Genomic DNA, 19,928 nt, shown 5'->3' with positions numbered 1-19,928 from the left:
AGGGAGGACTGTCTGCTCTTCTCTTTTACCAAGTCTTACCAGGTACGGTACCTACACCGACCTACTATCAACTACCTAACCTACTGATGCCATCGTGATGGGTAAAATAGTGGCAAGAGGCTTTGGCTTCGCCGGCTCATTGCGGCTTTGCAGTCGGGTACTAGTAGCCGGCGAAGCCGGTGTTGTCAATAAACGAGTACGTATTATGTTGAAAACCTGATTATGCCTTGGCTCGAGAATCCGAAGCGCAGTGGGCGCAGCCATCTTGCGGAGGCGGAAGTATGCATAACAAATTTACAACGTTCATTAGGAGTTTCTTTCACCCGTCGTCGTTTGATTCACAATCTTATGCACCTCCGATGTATTAATAAAATAATTTAAGACCAACATCGGCCCGCACGGTCCTGGTTATCTTCAACAAAACGCGCCACCAAACACCGGACCCAATGAGAGTCGAGCATTTGCAAAAATATTTCTAAAATGAAAGCGCTCAATGGTGGGCGCCATCGACCGGATGCGGAAGTTTGCATAAAACAATTGCGAAAAAGTTCAATAGGAGTTTGTTTCACCCGTCGTTCTTTGATTCACAATCTAATGAAACCTCTCATTAGTAATTAAAATACGTTAAGACCAACCTCGTTATCTTCAACGAAAATCGTCACCAACACCAGAACCAATGAGATTCGAGCATTTGAAAAAATGTTTTTTTTAAAGCTTATTACACGTTTTGGACGGTGAAAACGGCGTCAAATATTCTAACATTGACGAAGAATTATTTTTTAGAAATCTCGCGGCCGTATGGGATAGTTTTTCACAGCCAGAAATACGGTATAAGCGGTTTACATATTTAGTTTAGAAATACGGATCGTTTTTCACGGCCGGAAATATCCGAAGTTGAGACGGAATTCACCGAATTAATCACTGCAAGCTAACCTCTTCTGGTGGAGGAAGCCGCAGTGCCCGGAGAGAACCAGTCCTGCCAGCGACTGAAGTTAGAAGACTACACACATACTGTGAAAACGTATGTTAAGCCCAGTTAAAATTTCTTAAAATAGGCCTTAAGCTAGCACATCGTATACTTATTTCCTTAAGCTTCTTGTGACATTTATTGTATGCAGGTATTGGGGAGGACTGTCTGCTGTTCTCTTTTACCAAGTCTTACCAGGTACGGTACCTACTACACCTACCTACTACCAACTACCTACATACCTACCTACTACCAACTACCTACCAAGTCTTACCAGGTACGGTACCTACTACACCTACCTACTACCAACTACCTAACCTACTGATGCCATAGTGATGGGTAAAATAGTGGCAAGAGGCTTTGGCTTCGCCGGCTCATTGCGGCTTTGCTGTCGGTACTAGTATCCATTTGTGCATTGTGTGTTGGGGTTGAGTAGAGGAAGGTTCCTTTCGAAAATGGTCATGCTGCGATTTTCAATATGGCAGCCACGGTAGCCATCTTGAAATTGGTTTCCGTCAATTTCGAGCAGAACGGCTTGTCTGATTAAATCCATGTTTGCAGTGTCTGTTGGACGGCTTCCTTTCACCATGCATGGACTGAGGGGTTTCGCCCGCTTTGCGGTGCTATTTTCTCTTCCCGTCGAAGCCGTTGCTCCCATAGAAACACCATTATAACTCTAAGCTATTTAAACACGTTATCACTGCAGGAATAACACCTTTGGGAAGTGAGACATTATTAGTATTAATATTGTTTTGTAATAACATTAACAATATGCGATTGTTATTAATTTTGTTATTAAAAGCGTCTTTGGAAAAATGCTACGATAAATCTTCTTCTTTGGAAAAACGCCACGATAAAGCTAATTTAACATTGATATACACCTCAACACACAACCCATTGATGGCAATGGTGGGGAAAACCCACTCGGGGGAGAAAACCCCCTTGGGGCAAATGAATGCGTACAACCTTCATTATGTAACCCGTAGTCATCCTGTCAGGTTTGGTTGAGATTGGAGAAGTAAGGACGGAATGTATTGGTGTCAAAAATTCATCAGACAGACGGACAGACACAAATGGCGTATTTTAGTATGATGGGAGAGTGGCCAGAAGGAAGCCACTCCTGAGAAAAAGGAACATGACAGTACACCTGGAGTTTGCAAAAAGGTTCGTGAAGGTCTCTGAAAGCATGAGGCAAATTTTCTGTGGTCTGATGAGAGAAAAATTGAACTCTTTGGCTTGAATGCAAAGCGCTACATCTGGTGGAAGCAGAGCATCATCACCCATTTTACACCATCCCTGCCGTGAAGCATGGTGGTGGCAGCATCATGCCATGGGGATGCAAGGATAGAGGGAACAATAAATGGAGCCAAATACAGGCAATTCCTCGAGGAGAACCTGCTTCGGAGAGCAAAAGACCTTAGACTGTGGTGAAGATTTACATTCAAACAGGATAATGACCCCAAGCATACAGCCAAAGCAACACTGGAATGGCTTCAGAACAAGAACATGAAAGTTATTGAGTGGCTCAGACAAAGCCCAGACTGGAATCCCACTGAGAATCTGTGAAAAGACTTGAAGATTGCTGGTCACCGACGCTTCCCATCCAACTCGGAAGAGCTTGAGCAAATCTGCAAGAAAGAATGGGAGAAACTCCCCAACCAGATGTGCAAAGCTGATGGACATACCCAAGAAGAATCAAAGCTGTAATCTCTGCCAAAGTTGCTTCTACAAAGCATTGACTCAGGGGGTTGAATACTTATGTAGATTAGATCTTTTTGTATTCCATTTTTTATTATTTTGTAAAATTTTCTAAAAAAAAAATACACTTTGACATTGTGGGGTATTATGTGTGGATGAGTGAAAAAAATATATCTTAATTTAATGAATTTTAAATTTAGTCTTTAAAACAGTAAATTGGAAATCTCAAAATACACAAACATACGTGCGCACGCACACACACACACACGCACATATATAACACACACACACACACACACACACACACACACACACACTCCTCCTTTTAGTAACAGATTTCCCAGCAGCACTGAATCGTTTTCATCATCTGATGGATCAGATAAGCCCTGAGAAGTAGCCCGGGATATGCCACAGCTGGGGCCAAATTGAGTTAAGTTCACGAAAGTAATCTTTCAAGGTCAGGTACACCTTTGGTGTTCATGGAAGTTTTCAACCAAAAGCTTGAGGCTCATTCTGACCTTTGTTCACTGACAAATTAATGGGATTCCAAATGGGACACAGAGTTTTGAAACGCTTTTTCTCATCACTTTTATATAATGCTGGAAAGCCCAGTTTACCTAATTCTCATTGGCTCAGGTATAGCCACGACACCTTGCAACACCTGAGGCTTGTTCAAGATGGGTGCGTGACTCACTTACACACAGAATGTCGATACAATTAACGTTCACGAATGTAATGTTGTGTAACTCGGTGACACAATGTTGAATGGGTCGTAATTGAAGTACAAGGTGCTTTACGACGATTTAAAAGTCGCCTCTACTCTTCTGTGGTGATGGAGGGGGGCACAGGTTAGGGGGTCCGCACATGGAGGGGGCACAGGTTAGGGGGTCCGCACATGGAGGGGGGCACAGGTTAGGGGGTCCGCACATGAAGTGAATCTAGTTTGAGGTTTGTCCCTCCAAATTATTTTCAGATGAGGATGCATCTCAGTGCAACAGTGCTGACATCATAGCCCTGATGTGGTGCATTCACCTTTAAGCTAACCATTGTGGGTTCGATTCCCGCTCTGACTGTTTATAAACTGCCACCCTGGTGCTGAACGGGCAGCACCCTGCATCAAAGAGCGCACCATCCATCCAAGGGCTGCCAAGTTAAGCCAGGAATCAATTTGCACGCAATGGCTTGTGGATGTTCGGGATCTCGTTATACCTTTCGAAAAGAGGAGGTCATTGTGCGCTCGATCACATGGCTGAATTCGAAATTCCTGCCATGATTTCCACTGGGATGGGAATGACAAACCACCGGATGTATTACCTGCTATGGCAGCTTTGCAAAGAGCAGAGATCGATCGGAGATCATTTGCTCACAATTTTACATCGATTCAAGATTTACATTCATTCAGTTGAGTACAGATTCAGTTCGATTCACACACACACACACAGACACACACACACACACACACACACACACACACTCTCTCTCTCTCTCTCACACACACACACAGACATACACAAAGACACACACACAGACATACACAAAGACACACACACAGACATACACAAAGACACACACACAGACATACACAAAGACACACACACACAAATACACACACAAACACACACAAAGACACACGCACACACACACACACACACATACTCACACACACAAGCACACACACATACACACACACAGACATACACAAAGACACACACACAGACATACACAAAGACACACACACAGACATACACAAAGACACACACACACAAATACACACACAAACACACACAAAGACACACGCACACGCACACACTCACACACACGCACACACACTCTCTCTCTCTCTCTCTCACACACACACACACACACAAGCACACACACACACACACACACACACACAGACATACACAAAGACACACACACAGACATACACAAAGACACACACACAGACATACACAAAGACACACACACACAAATACACACACAAACACACACAAAGACACACGCACACACACACACACACACACATACTCACACACACAAACACACACACATACACACACACAAACAAACACACACACACACGCACATATACACACGCACACACACACACAAACACACACACAAAGACACACACACACACACACACACAAACAGTCTCTAGGAGTCTTGGTCTTCCTGTCAGCTCAATCCAAAAATGTATGTACAGTTTCATGATCACATCTCAATTAAACGGAACAAATAGGATTTTCATGTTCAGGTGCAACAAATCCATCCGATCCAGTTTCTGTTAAAGAAACACAATCATGAATTTTTTTGAATCTATATGTCTAAGTCTCGAAGAGGATGTATCTCTGACCCATTAGCAGAAAAAAAAATTGGGAGAATAATAAGTTAGATAATGCATATTTTAAAATCGGACTATTTTCACTTCCGTTATGCAAATGAGCTACTTCCGTCTATTCGCGTGACGTCACGGGTGCACGGCTCATTGACTGACACGGAGGTCTGCCTTTCGTGAGAATCATCACAAGCTTCTGTTGAAGCGATATTTGCAATAAACATTTCTTTCCCATAAAGATGTATAGTCAAAAGGGTTCTTTCCCTTCCTCTACCATTAAGTGAGAGTAAAAGTCGCCATTGATTGATTGGGATATTATTCCTTTAGGCTTCTTGGTCTTCAGCTTCCGGAGCTGTCTGTCTGACCTACGAGCTGGTATTGAGCCGTTGCCGGCGGAGTGTACCGGTCTAGACATGAGAGCCTGAGGTCTAGACATGAGAGTATTGATTTGAAGCCAGGCCCATGTGAACCAAGCTCAGAGCTAGTCCTCAGGTAGATATCTATATCACTGGAATACTAGCAGAGCCTGAGTGTCGCTTCGCTAACAGACCAATTATTCATCATATTTGCCAAAAATGGCTACATTGGTTCAGTGCATCTGTATTGAGTCCATGGGCCAACAATAATGAGACCTTAGATCACTATACCTCGACTAGCATAGGGGAATATATATATATATATCACTTTATTGAAGTGCGCTCAAGTCTATTATTGGTCCAACTTATTGTGGCTTCGTTTGGCATATGCCCTGAGGGCAGACCCAAAAGACCCAGAAGACCCTTAAAGACCCCGAAGATACAAAAGACTCCGAAGACCGAAAAGATCGGAAAGACCCAGAAGACCAAAAAGACCCAGAAGACCCAAAATACTCCAAAGACCCAAAGTACCCCAAAGACCGAAAATACCCCAAAAACCGAACAGACCCACAGGAACCAAAACACCCCCAAAGACCCAAAAGACCCTGAGGACCCAATACCCCCCCAAAGACCCTGAGGACCCAATACCCCCCAAATACCCTTAAATACCCCGAAGACCCAGAGGACCGAAAAGACCCGAGAACCCAAAATACCTAGAGGACGTGAAAAGGAATAAAAGTACCATTACGAAAATAAACATAGGGGCAATACCTCTGGCGCTCACCTGGTAGAATAAACTATACTGTACCGACTAAAGGTATTTTAAACCAATTTCAATGGTTGCTACAAGACAGGGCAGCATGTAGAATCATACTAACATAATCATAAGACTTTAAACAAACAAACAAAAAAAAATACCTCTTTTGGGGGGCAACCCCCATCCCTCCCCCCACCCCGTATACCTCCTCAGACCCCAATTTTTCCAATACCTTGAAAAAACTTTGGTACAACACAGGTGATTAAGGTTGGGGTGACGTTTCATCAGAATTGCATACTGAGTTTCTGAGAAGAAAGCAAACACCGATTGTGGGGGGCAACCTCCCCGTACTCCCCCACAGGGGCAGATTTTAAAAAATGCTGTGAACAAACTTTAGTCACAACACAACAAATATAATTTGTGCCAAATTTGTTTGCAATCCCATCAGCGGTTTCGGAGAAGAAGAAGTTTCAAGTGTTTACCGACGAACGCATAAGCTCCCCTGAACTTCGTTCCAGGTGAGCTAAATGTTTATGAAATGAGCTTGCAGGTTGTTTTAGAAATTCCCATTATATATGAGTTTGACGCTCAACTTGCCATGGGCTGCAAATGTTTGGCTTGGATAACATGGAAGTTTTTACAGATTTATTTTTGGGGAGGGAGCAAAATGTAAAGGTGAAACTGCATTTCAGGTGAATTCAGACAACACGCGGCCATCACCAGAGAGCGCCCTTGCACAAATATAGGAGCTCAGATGAGCGGTTGGTGATTTTATCACAAAAAGCAAAACTATTATTATTCAATAAATATTCTCGAAGGGCATTTACTTGAATTCTTTAATTTGCAATTCTAATCTACAGATGTGCATTTGCTGGAAAAATAAAATAATTCCAAAATGTCTTTTTGTTTAAAACAATATTTCAGAGCCTTCTAGGATAAATGAATGAGTTTTGTGTGTTTGTGTGTGTGTTTGTTTGTGTATGTGTGTGTGTTTGTGTGTGTGTTTGTTTGTGTATGTGTGTTTGTATGTGTGTGTGTTTGTGTGTGTGTTTGTTTGTGTATGTGTGTGTGTATGTGTGTGTGTGTGTGTGTATGTATGTTTGTGTATCTGTGTGTATGTGTGTGTGTGTATGTGTGTGTATGTTTGTTTGTGTGTGTGTGTGTGTTTATGTGTGTGTGTGTGTGTGTGTGTGTGTGTGTGTGTGTGTGTATGTTTGTTTGTGTGTTTGTGTGTGTGTGTGTACGTGCGAGGCATACTTTTTGTGTCTATTAATTACTTATTACATACCATTGAAATGCGCCTTTTAACTCTTTCGACTGCTGAGATCCCTTTGACCTTTGAAGACCCTTTAAAACTCCTAAGATCCTTAAGACGCCAAAGACCCTTAAAGACCCAGAGGACTTAAAAGTTCCTGAGGACCCAAAATACCCAAAAGTTCCCAAGGACCCTAAAGATTCCAAAGACCCAAAAGTTTCCGAGGACCCTAAAGACCCAGACGACCCAAAAGTCCCTGAGGATTCAAAAATGCCCCAAGGATCCACAAGACCAAGATGAACCAAAAGTCACTGAGGACTTTAAAGACCCAGATGACCCAAATGTTCCCGAAGACCCAAAAGTCCCCGTGGACCTAAAAGTCCTTGGGGACCCAAAAGACCCAAAAATCCCCAAGGACCCAAATATCCCAAAGACCCAAATGTCCCCGAGCACCAAAAGATATATATGTGTGTGTGTGTGTGTGTGTGTGTTTGTGTGTGTGTGTGTGTGTGTGTGTATGTGTGTGTGTGTATGTGTGTGTGTATGTGTGTGTGTGTATGTGTGTGTGTGTGTGTGTGTATATGTGTGTGTATGTGTGTCCCCAAGGACCCAATCCAAAAGACTCCGAGGACGCAAAAGTCGCCCGAGCTCAGGAGGAGGTATGGTACATGGCGGTGAAGGAGAAGAAGAAAGAACCACCTTTAAAGGCCATTTTTCCCCGCAGAGCAGGGGTTGGCCTTTTTCGGGCACCATTGTCCCCTTTTTGAAGCAATGTTTTATGGCCGGATGCTCTTCCTGCCGCCAACCATGTTGGTCGCCTCTTGCGACAAACAGGGAATTACCAGCGAACTGGTACTCATACACACACACACACACACACACACACACACACACACACACACACACACACACACACACACACACACACACACCAGCGGTGAAGGCCAATTAAAATTTGGTCCAATGGGACCAACGAGCCCCCTAGTAAGTTTAAAGGTGTGAGCAACTTCTGGTTAGTTTTGTAAACAACAGACACAATGTGATGTTTGATAAGGCAAGGACGTTTTGATTAGGTGCAGAAACAATGCAAAAATTAAAGTGGAATTTCAAAATGTTCTAATCTTGCTAAATGTCTTAATTTCAAAAAATACTATAAATCAATCCAAATCACCCACCCCACACAATACGACTCTCACGCTGACGTCACACTTGTCTAATATCAGGATCAAGATATTTTGGAATCAGAATTGCTTTTTTATGGCCGAGCAAGCAAACAAGATACATTTGTCACAACCCAGGATCAAAGGCTGGGAAGATAGCTTTGAGGCATGCGCAACTGCCTTTGAGCTGTCTCGTCTGGGATCGAATCCCGACCCAGCTATAAACGGTCACCCTGGTGTTTCACAGGACATTGCTTGATTCATCAGTGTGTGCCGTCCCTCGGATAGACGTTAAATTGACGTCAAATGTGCCATGGCGTTAGAGATCCCACGGTGCCCATCGCGAAGAGTAGACGAGCTATCACCGGCACCATGAACAACATTCCCCCCCTAATCGGCAAGGGGGCACTGCACCAGTGGCACATCTGCACCCTCAGCCAATGATGCTACCCCGCAGCCTTGCGCTGCATCATTCTCCCGTTATTCAATCAATAACAGTTTTCTTTCCCTTTAGCCAACCTGTACACAAGCATTACCTTGGCACTTGTTTGGGGGAGTAATAGGTTTTTAATTCGAATTGTGTAAACCTGCCTTGTGATCAAACCTCTCTGTCCCAAACAGTCATCTAATATGACTTTGAAGTGCGGTGCTATGCGCACGACCTGTTTGCCAAGAAGATAAGCAACAACGCGGGTAACCAAAAAGAGTCTTTATTCCAAAGCTCAACTACAGCACTGAGGTGCTCGGGGCTGCGCGCCCCGTGTATATCCCGAGGCCACGCCTACCCCTCGGGCGTGGCCGACACCCTCTTGGTGCGTGGAATGATGTCACCGCACCAGCGAGCCATCGTGTCCGCCACACGCGCCCCACCAGAATTCCCGCGCACCTGAAGGGTCAGTTTGCGGGGCAAACGGATGACCCGACCGAAGCGCCCTCTGGCGGCTGGTGGCATCTGGGATGCCGAGATGTCATCTGGGATGGGTGCAGGACCGGGGGGAGGGGGGGGGGCGTGCTGGCGGGGCCGGGTGGTGCCGGAGGTCCACCCGCCGGGGGGCGGCCCCGCCGCGGGGGCCGAGCCACTGGCGGGGGGTGGTCCACGTCGAGGTGGGCCGGCTTGAGGCGGTCCACGGAAACGCGGTCAGGAGTACCGCCGATGTCGAGGGTGAAGTGTTTCGCCCCGGTATCCAGCACGCGGAAGGGCCCGTCGTACGGGGGCCGCAGCGGTGTCCGGTGGGCATCGTGGCGGACGAACACGTACTCCGCCGTGCAAAGCTCCGGGGCGACGTGCGTTGGCGGGCACCCGTGGTGCGCCGTCGGCACCGGGGCGAACCTCCGGGCGGTCTCCTGCAGTGCGGAGCACTGCTGCGCCATGGTGCCGTGGAGTCGGGGAGGAACTCGCCCGGCACCCGCAGCGGTTATCCGAAGACCAACTCCACCACGGATGCGCGCAGGTCGTCCGTGGGCACCGTCCGGCGGCCCAGCAGGACCCAGGGGAGCCTGTCGACCCAGCCGCCATCGCGGAGGGTGGCCCGGAGCGCGGCCTTCAAGGAGCGGTGGGAGCGCTCGCACAGGCCGTTGGCCTGGGGGTGGTAGGCCATGGTGCGGTGCAGCTGGACGCCGAGCCCCTGCGCGACCGCCCCCCAGAGCTCCGAGGTGAACTGGGGGCCGCGGTCAGACGAGATGTCCGAGGGGGCGCCGAACCGGGCAACCCAGGAGGCGATGAACGCCTGCGCGACGTCCGCCGCCGTCAAAGGCACGACCTCCGGCCACCGGGTGGTGCAGTCCACCATGGTGAGGACATGGGTGAAACCCCGCGAGGGGGGCAGAGGTCCCACCAAGTCCACGTGAACGTGGTCGAACCGACGTTCGGGCACCGTGAACGGGGCCAACGGGGCCTGGTTTTGGCGGTGCACCTACGCGTGCTGGCAAGCGAGGCAAGTCCTCGTCCAATCGCGGACGGCCTTCCGGAGGCCATGCCAGACGAACTTGTCGGCGACCAACCTCTGGGAGGCCTTCGTGCCCAGGTGGGACAGGCCATGGATGGCCTCAAAAACCCGGCCCTGCCAGCCCGCAGGCACGATGGGGCGAGGCCGCCCGAGGGAGACGTCGCACAAGAGGGCCGTGCCCGCACCGTCGAATGGCACCTCGGTGACGCGGAGGCCCGTGATGGCGGTCCGCAAGGCCTGGACGTTGGGGTCGGCGGTCTGGTCCGCCGCCATCCGGGCATAGTCGATCCCGAGGGGGACCGCGTGGGCGACGGACCGGGAAAGGCAATCCGCCACCGGGTTGTCCTTTCCCGCGACATGCCGGATGTCCGTCGTGTACTCGGACACGGCCGAGAGGTGACGCTGCTGTGGGCCAACCATGGCTCGGCGACCTTGGCCATCGCGAAGACCAGGGGCTTGTGGTCGACGAAGGCCGTGAACGAACGGCCCTCGAACAGATGGCGGAAGTGCCGGACCGCCAGGTGGAGCCCGAGCAACTCGCGGTCGAAGGTGCTGTACCGGCGTTCGTGTGGGCGAATCTGCCGGCTGAAAAACGCCAGCGGTTGCCAAGCACCACGCACCATTGCTCGTGCACCGCGCCCACCGCGTAGTCCGACGCGTCTGTGGTGAGGGCGATCGGTGCATCGAGCGCCGGGTGCGCGAGCATGGTGGCGTTAGCCAAGGCGAGCTTCGCGCCCGCGAACGCCACGTCCATCTGCTCGGTCCAAACAACGTCACCTTTTCCCGGCTTCCCCCGGAGGGCCTCGTGCAGGGGGCGCAGGAGCTGGGCGACGCGGGGCAGGAAACGGTGGTAAAAGTTTACCATGCCCAGGAACTCCTGGAGCCCCCTGAGCGTGCGGGGGCGCGGAAACCCCTTGACCGCCTCCACCTTTGCCGGTAAGCGGGTGGCCCCGTGCCTGGTGACGCGGTGCCCCAAAAAGTCGATTTTGGCGATGCCGAACCGGCACTTGGCGGGGTTTACGATCAGGCCATGCTGGCCCAGGCGTTCGAAGAGCGTGCGGAGGTGGCGGAGGTGCTCTTCGCGGGACGCACTGGCGACGAGGATGTCGTCCAGGTAGACGTAAACGCAAACCAAGTCGCGCAAGACGCTGTCCATCAACCATTTGAATGCCTGAGCCCCATTCTTCAACCCGAAGGGCATCCGAAGAAACTTGAAGAGGCCGATTGGTGCAATGACGGCCATCTTCAGTATGTCCTCCGGCCTGACGGGGACCTGGTGGTATCTGCGGATGAGGTCCACCTTAGAAAAGAAGGACATTTTCGCCAACCGGGCGGAAAAGTCCTGAATGTGAGCCTTGTGAGGGACTGGGTAGCGGTCGGGGGTGGTGGCATCATTGAGGCGGCGGTAGTCTCCGCACGGCCGCCATCCCCCGCCGGGCTTCGGCACGATGTGCAGTGGCGACGCCCAAGCGCTCTTGGAGCACCGTACGATGCCCAGCCGCTCCAGCGTAGCGAACTCCGCCTTTGCCACCGCAAGATTCGTCGGCTCGAGGCGACATGGCCGGGCGTAGACTGGTGGCCCGATGGTGGGGATGTGATGTTCCACCCCATGCTTGACGGCCACCGCCGAGAAGGTGGGCCGCGTGAGGGCCGGGTAGCTGGCGAGGAGGCGGGTGAACTCGTCCGCTGCCGGAAGCGTACAGACCAACCTCGCCGGGACCGAACCGCTCAGCAACCCGCTTGGCGAGCCGCTCGGTGAGCTGCTCAGGGAGCTGCCCAACGAACTGCTCAGCGTGCAAGCAAGCGAGCTGAACGTTTCGGCCTGGACGAGGCGTCTGTTCTTCACGTCCACCAACAACCCATTTGCACATAGGAAGTCTGCACCGAGCAATGCCATGGGCACGCTGGCGGTTACGAACGTCCATTGAAAGCGTTGCCCTCCGAACCGCAGGGAGAGGCAGTGCTTCCCGAATGTGCATATGGGTGTACCGTTGGCTGCAAGCAACGCGGGGCCCCGGCCCGCGGTTCGCTTGTCGGACGTGGAGGCAGGGATAACGCTCACCTGTGCGCCTGTGTCGCAGAGGAAGCGATGCCCGGACAAGGTGTCCGTGACAAAAAGGAGGCTGCCGGAATGGCCGACGCTCAGGGCCGCTACCGAGCGCCGGCTTGGTAGTTTCCCGACTTGCCAAACTAGCATGGCGGGCAACAATTCCTAGCCTTGTGGCCAAACCTGGTGTGGAAACGGCACCAGGTTTGCGGCGGAGGCGGAGGCCGTGGTTTTCACGGTGGTGGTGGGCGGGGCATGGCGGCGGCCACGAGGTGTGCATCGGCATCAGCCTCGGGATCCACGAGGTGTGCAGCAGCATCAGCCTCGGGATCCGCGACGGCCGCACCGACTCTCGCCCGCGTGTCACAAGCCGCGAAAAACTTGTCGGCCTCGATGGCCAGAGCGCGGGGTTCCTTTATTTTTGAACCGGCCAACGCGAGGCGTACCTGTGCCGGTAGCTGGCGTAGAAAGAGCGCCCGGAATAAAAAATCCGGGGCTTTGTCACCCAGCAACGACAGCATGTAATCCATCCGCACCGATGGTCGTGTGTCGCCGAGTTCGGGAAGGTCCAGGAGGCAGTCCGCCCGTTCGCACTCCGTGAGGCCGAACGTGGCGATGAGGAGACGCTTGAGCGCCTCGTACCTGTGGTCGGCCGGTGGGTTCCGCAGGACGGACACGACTCGGGCGGCTGTGCCGGGCCCGAGGGCGGCGATGACGTGGTAATAACGCGTCTCATCCGCCGTTACGCCTCGAAGTTGGAACTGTGCCTCGGCCTGCACGAACCATACCTCGGCCTGAGCTTCCCAAAACTCAGGGAGTTTCACCGCGACCGCGTTGTTTGACATTGGCGTGTTCTGTTGGTCAGCGGCGGCTGAACCAGCGTCGAGGTCACCAGTGAAGTGTGGTGCTATGCGCACGACTTGTTTGCCAAGAAGATAAGCAACAACGCAGGTAACCAAAAAGAGTCTTTATTCCAAAGCTCAACTATAGCACTGAGGTGCTCGGGGCTGCGCGCCCCGTGTATATCCCGAGGCCACGCCTACCCCTCGGGCGAGGCCGACACCCTCTTGGTGCGCGGAATGATGTCACCGCGCCAGCGAGCCATCGTGTCCGCCACAACTTTATCTGGATCTCAGGCCAATTAACCCATTGCTTTGCCAGTACATCTGTATTTTTATTTAGGTTATGTATTTATTTATTTTCGAACTTTTCTTCAGAATTTTTTTTTTTCTACAAATATTTACAACAAATGGATTCCTACAATTTAACTGGAACAGCACTCAGGAAAGACCATACATCTGCCGGGCTAAACAGTTTACGGTTTGATCCCACTGATAGACCGGATCTGGATTCGGACATGAATCAAGATTGAATCGGTTTGTTCTTGTCACCGAACCAACTCGTGCACCTTGTTTTGTCGTAATCCATCCACAACTTTTTGATACATCATGCTATATATCTTTTGCCTGCTCTCTCAATGGCGAGGAATCACTTAAAAATTCTCTGATCCGCATTCGGATGTTCACCAAAATCGAATCAATTTGTCCTTGTCACACACCCAACATGTACACCAAATTTCGTCCAAATCCGTCCATAACCTTTTGAGATATCCTGCTCACAGACAAACAGACAGACAAACAGGAGTGAATACATAACCTCCATCTACCTTCAGTTGGAGGGGAAAGGCAAAGGTGGAAAGACAGAGATGTCATCTTTGGTGGCAGAGGTAGTTATATATGGTTCCCATAGGGGGAGTTGTTCAGTGTTCAGTCTTAGTGTCCATGGTGTCCAGCTTTTTGGGAAAAAAAAGGTTTGTTTTCTTTATGAGGCAGAATTTCAAGTGCTACCAATCTACCATATAAAACACAATGTCAGTTTGTGTGTTTGTACAGATGTCTGTCCCCCTTCATAAGGGTAGGTTTTAAAGGCAAATCTCTGAACACTAATGTGCGTTCACTTCGGCCTATTTTGGAGGATGAAACGAACTCGAAAAACATTTTCCAAAAAAGAGAAATTATGTCTCATATTGGAATTGTAGACGTTGGCTTGCAAACCGAGCATCAAGGGTGGTGTACAGAAGCGTTTTTAAAAATAACAATAAATACAAGGTGCAGGGAGGTGGAATTCACTGCACGTGATGTGCAACGCACACAAAGTAAAACGAGTGTTCATTTACATCCTTATGATGTCGAATAAATAAAGAATATATAAGCACACCTGACGCTAGGCCGAGGCTTCAGACGTTGGCACGCTCATGAGGCTGCACGGTCAAGTAAACTGTTCCAACCTGTCATATTTGACGGGCGTTTTAGTAGTTGGCTAATATTACGTGTTGGCTGTATCGGAAACCATTAACGATCTCTGATCGCAGCCCTCTAGTTAAAATATTCCGCAATAGGCATCCACAAGCATCCTTGACCGGATTGTGGAACATCGGCCGAGGCCCTCACTTTTCTTTTTCTTCCGCCCTCACTTTTTCACCTTTATTCACTTTTAAATTAGTTTTCTCCACAACCGCTTGAGTGAATGAAATGAAACGTTCAACATATGAGCGGCTACCCATAGAGAATGTTTTGACAAAGTCACCTGAGCAGTTAGGGTTAGGATTGGATGGAAAATGCGCCCAACAACCCAAAAAATCCGTTTTCTGTAGGAATGGGTTGCTTCACGTTTCACGTATCGGGAATAAACGTCTTCGACTTCGCTTCGCTCCGTTTACAATAATTACAAAAAATAATTACAAAGTGTGCAATTATTTTCCGATACATTTGTACAAAAAACAGTTCGCGAAAAATATGACCAGATTGCTTCTGTCAAATGGAATAAAAAACAATTGATGACGAATATTTGAAGTTGAAGTACAAGGTGGCCTGAAAGTGGCTTTACCCTTGTTATATTTCCCGTACCTCCATCCTTCCCTTCCTTCCTCTCTACCCTCCATAAGTTCAGTGGTGCAAGAAGAATGATGAAGCACGTACAAATACAATAATAATAATAATAATGCATTTATTTTATATAGCGCTTTTCAGGAAGCCCAAAGACGCTTTGACAGAGTGCAAAACATAATGCATAGCAAAACATAAAGACAATTGCAAAAAAAGAAGAATCAATAGGGAAATATTCAAAGCACAAAGGAGGGAGAAGGAGAGGAGATAGTCAGGGGTTAGATGCTGTGGGTTAAATGTTGAATGCAGTGTTGAACAGGTGGGTCTTGAGTGATGTTTTGAATGTGGTGAGTGAGGAGGAGTCTCTGATGGTGTGAGGTAGCGAGTTCCAGAGGGTGGGAGCAGCGATGGAGAAGGCCCTGTCCCCCCAGGATCTAAATTTGGTCCGGATGGGGGGGGGGGGTCAGGAGGTTGGTACCAGCAGAGCGGAGGTTGCGGGTGGGAGTGTGTCTGGAGAGGAGGTCAGCCAGGTAGGATGGGGCCAGGTTATGGAGGGCTTTGTAGGTCAAGAGGAGGATTTTGTACTGGATTCTCTGGGAGATGGGGAGCCAGTGAAGCTTGTAAAGGACGGGGGTGATGTGGTCACGGGTCCGGGAATGGGTGAGTAGACGGGCAGCGGAGTTCTGAATGTATTGGAGTTTATTGGTGATTGTTGAGGGTGAACCATAAAGGAGGCTATTGCAGTAGTCCAGACGGGAAGTGATGAAGGCGTGGATGAGGGTTTCTGCAGCCACGGAGGAGAGGGATGGACGGAGACGGGCGATGTTTTTCAGGTGAAAGAAGGCTGTCTTTGTGATCTGTTTAGTGTATTTGTCGAAGGAGAGGGTTTGGTCAAAGATGATGCCAAGATTCCGGATGTGAGGGGAGGTGGATACTGGGAAACCGTCGATGTTGAGGGCAAAGTTATGGGTGGACTTGGTGAGCGTTTTTGGGCCAATGATGATTATTTCAGATTTATCACAGTTAAGTTTGAGGATTTGAGGACAATGACTGATTAATTATTGTAAGTACTCCACAATAAAAAAATACATATATATGGGAGCATATACTGGATCAGCACGTCTCTGCGTACTTAGACGACTCCTCAGCACCATCCTGTGTGTGTATGTGCTCTGGAATGAGGTGTTTTTACAGCAGCCAGAGTGCAAATTCTGCCACCAACCTCTTTGAGGGAGGACCCAGTACCCTGGTACTCACTTCGCCGACCTCAGAGGGATAACAGGGTGGGTCAACCCCACCTGGTATTAATTCAACAGCTGAACGGGATTACGAACGCAGGACCTTAGGATCCCAAGCCCACCACCCTAAACATTAGGCTAACATCAGGTATCCACAATAACACCTGTGTATTAAAATAGTTTAAGAACGAATGCTTTACTGGGAGAGGGGTAAAGTGACTTCCTGGCCGCCCTGCAAAACATGGCCTGTGCTATCCTCTCAAATTAGCACTTCGCTCATGATGCCAAGATCCTTTTGTTGAAATACTCATAAACCGTGTTGAGTTATTGTAATTCATGCAAAAGTACAATGATGTCTTTCCATGGCCTTGCCATTCATAGGATGTCAGTCAGTGCAAGCAACTGCAAAAATGAAACTGTAGCGAAGTCGATGACACGCCATCGCCAATCCTCACGCTTCCCACATTAAGCAAAGTTGAAAGATGGCTAAAATTCCACCAGGATTGACCCAATATCAAATTTTGTCATAAAAATTTCCCCCCTTGAACTCGAGTCTCCACCCCCTGGGGTGTGGGCAAATCCAAGAAATCATTACATATTTCATGCGTCTCCCAGTGTTGATTGCATACACATTTAAAATGTGCCTGTAATTGCCATTTTCGGTATTTGACATTTTGACTGTGCCCCAGGTGGCAGTACCAAAAATGATACTGCTCTTGCACCTTCTTGCCATGTGATAATGATAACGACCAAGTTTGTTGATTTTCTGCCCAGCCGTTTAGGAGGAGGTCGTTTGACGGATGGATAGATGGACGGACGGACGGACAATCAGACACCCTGTTTTTATTTCAAAAAGCATGGCTATAGTAATAACTTACACACAGATAGTAAGGTGCCCTGAGGATTCCAATCTCATCCCAATGAATAACAGTGCCAATCATCAGAACCTTTTTTGCTTTTTTTGTGGCAAAGAAAAATTTCACCGATGTCAAATCCCTTGTGCGATAAATAATGCATCTCCAGATACCCCAATTCAAATGGTATTTTAAAATCCTCATAAACGTGCTGGCAGACAATCTCATTCAACAATTAATTTTATCAACTGTGGGTTGATAAGAGCATGTTTACCATCATGGCAAATGGGGTGCGGCTGACGTTTGGAGCATTTGCTCTTCATTGGAAGAAAAAAAGCTACATGTCATTGGAGGAAAAATTGGAACAAACTCCCTCACTCTCTTCAATCACACTCCTCCCTCCAGGTCTTCAAAACAGCTGTGCACCACCATCTCTTATCTTCCCCCATCCAAAACCTTGATCTCTTCTACCCCCGTTAATTCACCCCAGATCCATTTTTTTTTAAATACCGACTTCTTTCCTGGAAGTCCTTTCCTGAAGTGTCCTTGTGTTTTTTTTTTACCTCTCCCATCCCTCGCCCCACCTTCCCATGCCTCCGCCCCCCAAGCCCTCTCCCTCCCACAGATTTTCCGTTGTCCCTGCTCTCAAATGTTGTGCTTGTGTGCTCTCCCATCTTGTCTACGGCTGCCTTTTTTGTATATTTTGTGTGTCCGTTTTATTTTGTTTTGTGATTGATGTTGGCTCTTACACGAGCCTCGATCTTGTACACAAAAAAATAAAAAATAAAAATTTATATTAGCTGTGTTTGTGAACTTTGAATAACACAAGCGGTGGAAACCACACAAAGCTGACGTGTCTAACTCTAACTAATCCAACAGAACAGTCCAAAGTTGCTCCTTCTACGAACTCCGTCCTCAGCGCTTGCACCAAATTTGATTGGTCGAAACAGCATAAAACCTTGGCTAAGTACTGCTAAAGCGAATGTTTTTGGAAGTGCAAATAAGGCGATATGTGCTCTACAGTAGTTCAAGTACATAATTCTATGAAATAAAATAAAAGTTTTAAAAGCTGTAGAAAAAAAACAAAAAACCTTTTATTCGGAGGTGTACTGCAGTTGATGCATCGGCTTTTAAACCATCTTATTTAACGTGTTATATTAGTTATTCATAGAAGAGCTGGCCTCGGCCCAAGGAAGCTCGCTGGGAAGCGAGTGAAACATCGGCTGAGACCAGGTCTTCTCTTGCTTATTACTTAAACTAGCAACGGTACCCGCCCAACGGGCGGGGCTTCAATTGGGAGGCCCAAATGAGAAGATTAAATATCAGAAATTGAAGGTTGTTTTTATTTTAAACGATTCATATAAACATCCGTTAAATCATATCACACGCATCTCATCAAAATCGAAACAGTACCTTACTATAATTCACCAAATGTCCCTCAGTGATCGATACACTATGATCGTGACGATCGTGAATCGTGATCGATAATCGTGTTCACAATCGCTATGTCGTATGTACTCCTGATACGTGTTTCCCTCAGTTGAAATAGGTTAGAATTCTCTCAAGCAGGGATTCAACCCGTGTCCTTATAAAAGGTCTTTGTCCGAGGTCACCGAGTTCGATCGGTGCAGCTGTGCAGCGATCGGTGCAGCCGTTTGTTCGGCACCCGGGAAAACAACATCATCACAATGAAAACAATGAACGTTATGCGAACGCGAATGTTATGCGTGAGTTCAAACCTGAGAATGCTGGAGACTAAAGCTGAAATTGGGAAAACTAAATAGCCTATTTTACTCCTGGAGATCCCAGGATTACGCACCCAAAATATCGTTGAGATCGGTTCAGCAGTTTTTACGGTACCTTCGAACAGACAGACAGACAGATGGACGGACATTTGGTGAATTATAGTAAGATTAGCAGAATATATCTAGTTACTTGTTTGGATGGATGCGTCTTTCTTCTTGAAAAAAAAAGAGTAAATTTATTTGCTCTACTAAGCATATGCCTAATAGGTGGAGCCTATGCAACTGTTTAGCAACATGAAAGCCCGCTTGGAGCTTGCAAAAAAGCACGTAAAGGACTCTCAGACTGTGAGAAACAAGATTCTGTGGGCTTTCATGTGTCTTTCACTGAGGAGAGGCTTCTGTCTGGCCACTCTGCCATAAAGCCCAGATCGGTGGAGTGTTGCAGTGATGGTTGTCCTTCTGGAAGTTTCTCCCATCTCCACACAGGATCTCTGGAGCTCAGCCAGAGTGACCATCGGGTTCTTGGTCACCTCTATTACCAAGGCCCTTCTCCCCCGATTGCTCAGTTTGGCCGGGCGGCCAGCTCTGGGAAGAGTCCTGGTTGTTCCAAACTTCTTCCATTTAAGAATTATGGAGGCCACTGTGCTCTTGGGAACCTTCAATGCAGCAGAAATTTTTTGTA

The 19,928-nt window shown here is 48.3% G+C and overlaps 1 long non-coding RNA gene across 1 annotated transcript; it reads left to right on the top strand.

The window, feature by feature from the left end:
• Positions 1-992: 992 nt before the first annotated feature.
• On the top strand, positions 993-18,306 carry LOC137424005 (uncharacterized). The gene is made up of 3 exons (XR_010983868.2): positions 993-1,244; positions 6,565-6,634; positions 17,907-18,306. It is a non-coding gene; the product is annotated as an uncharacterized LOC137424005 (long non-coding RNA).
• Positions 18,307-19,928: the final 1,622 nt, after the last annotated feature.

Source organism: Myxine glutinosa, chromosome 3 (assembly GCF_964187855.1).
Source record: "Myxine glutinosa chromosome 3, kmMyxGlut1.1, whole genome shotgun sequence".
Classification (NCBI taxonomy): Eukaryota; Metazoa; Chordata; class Myxini; order Myxiniformes; family Myxinidae; genus Myxine; species Myxine glutinosa.
This window is presented reverse-complemented; position numbering and strand designations above follow the sequence as displayed.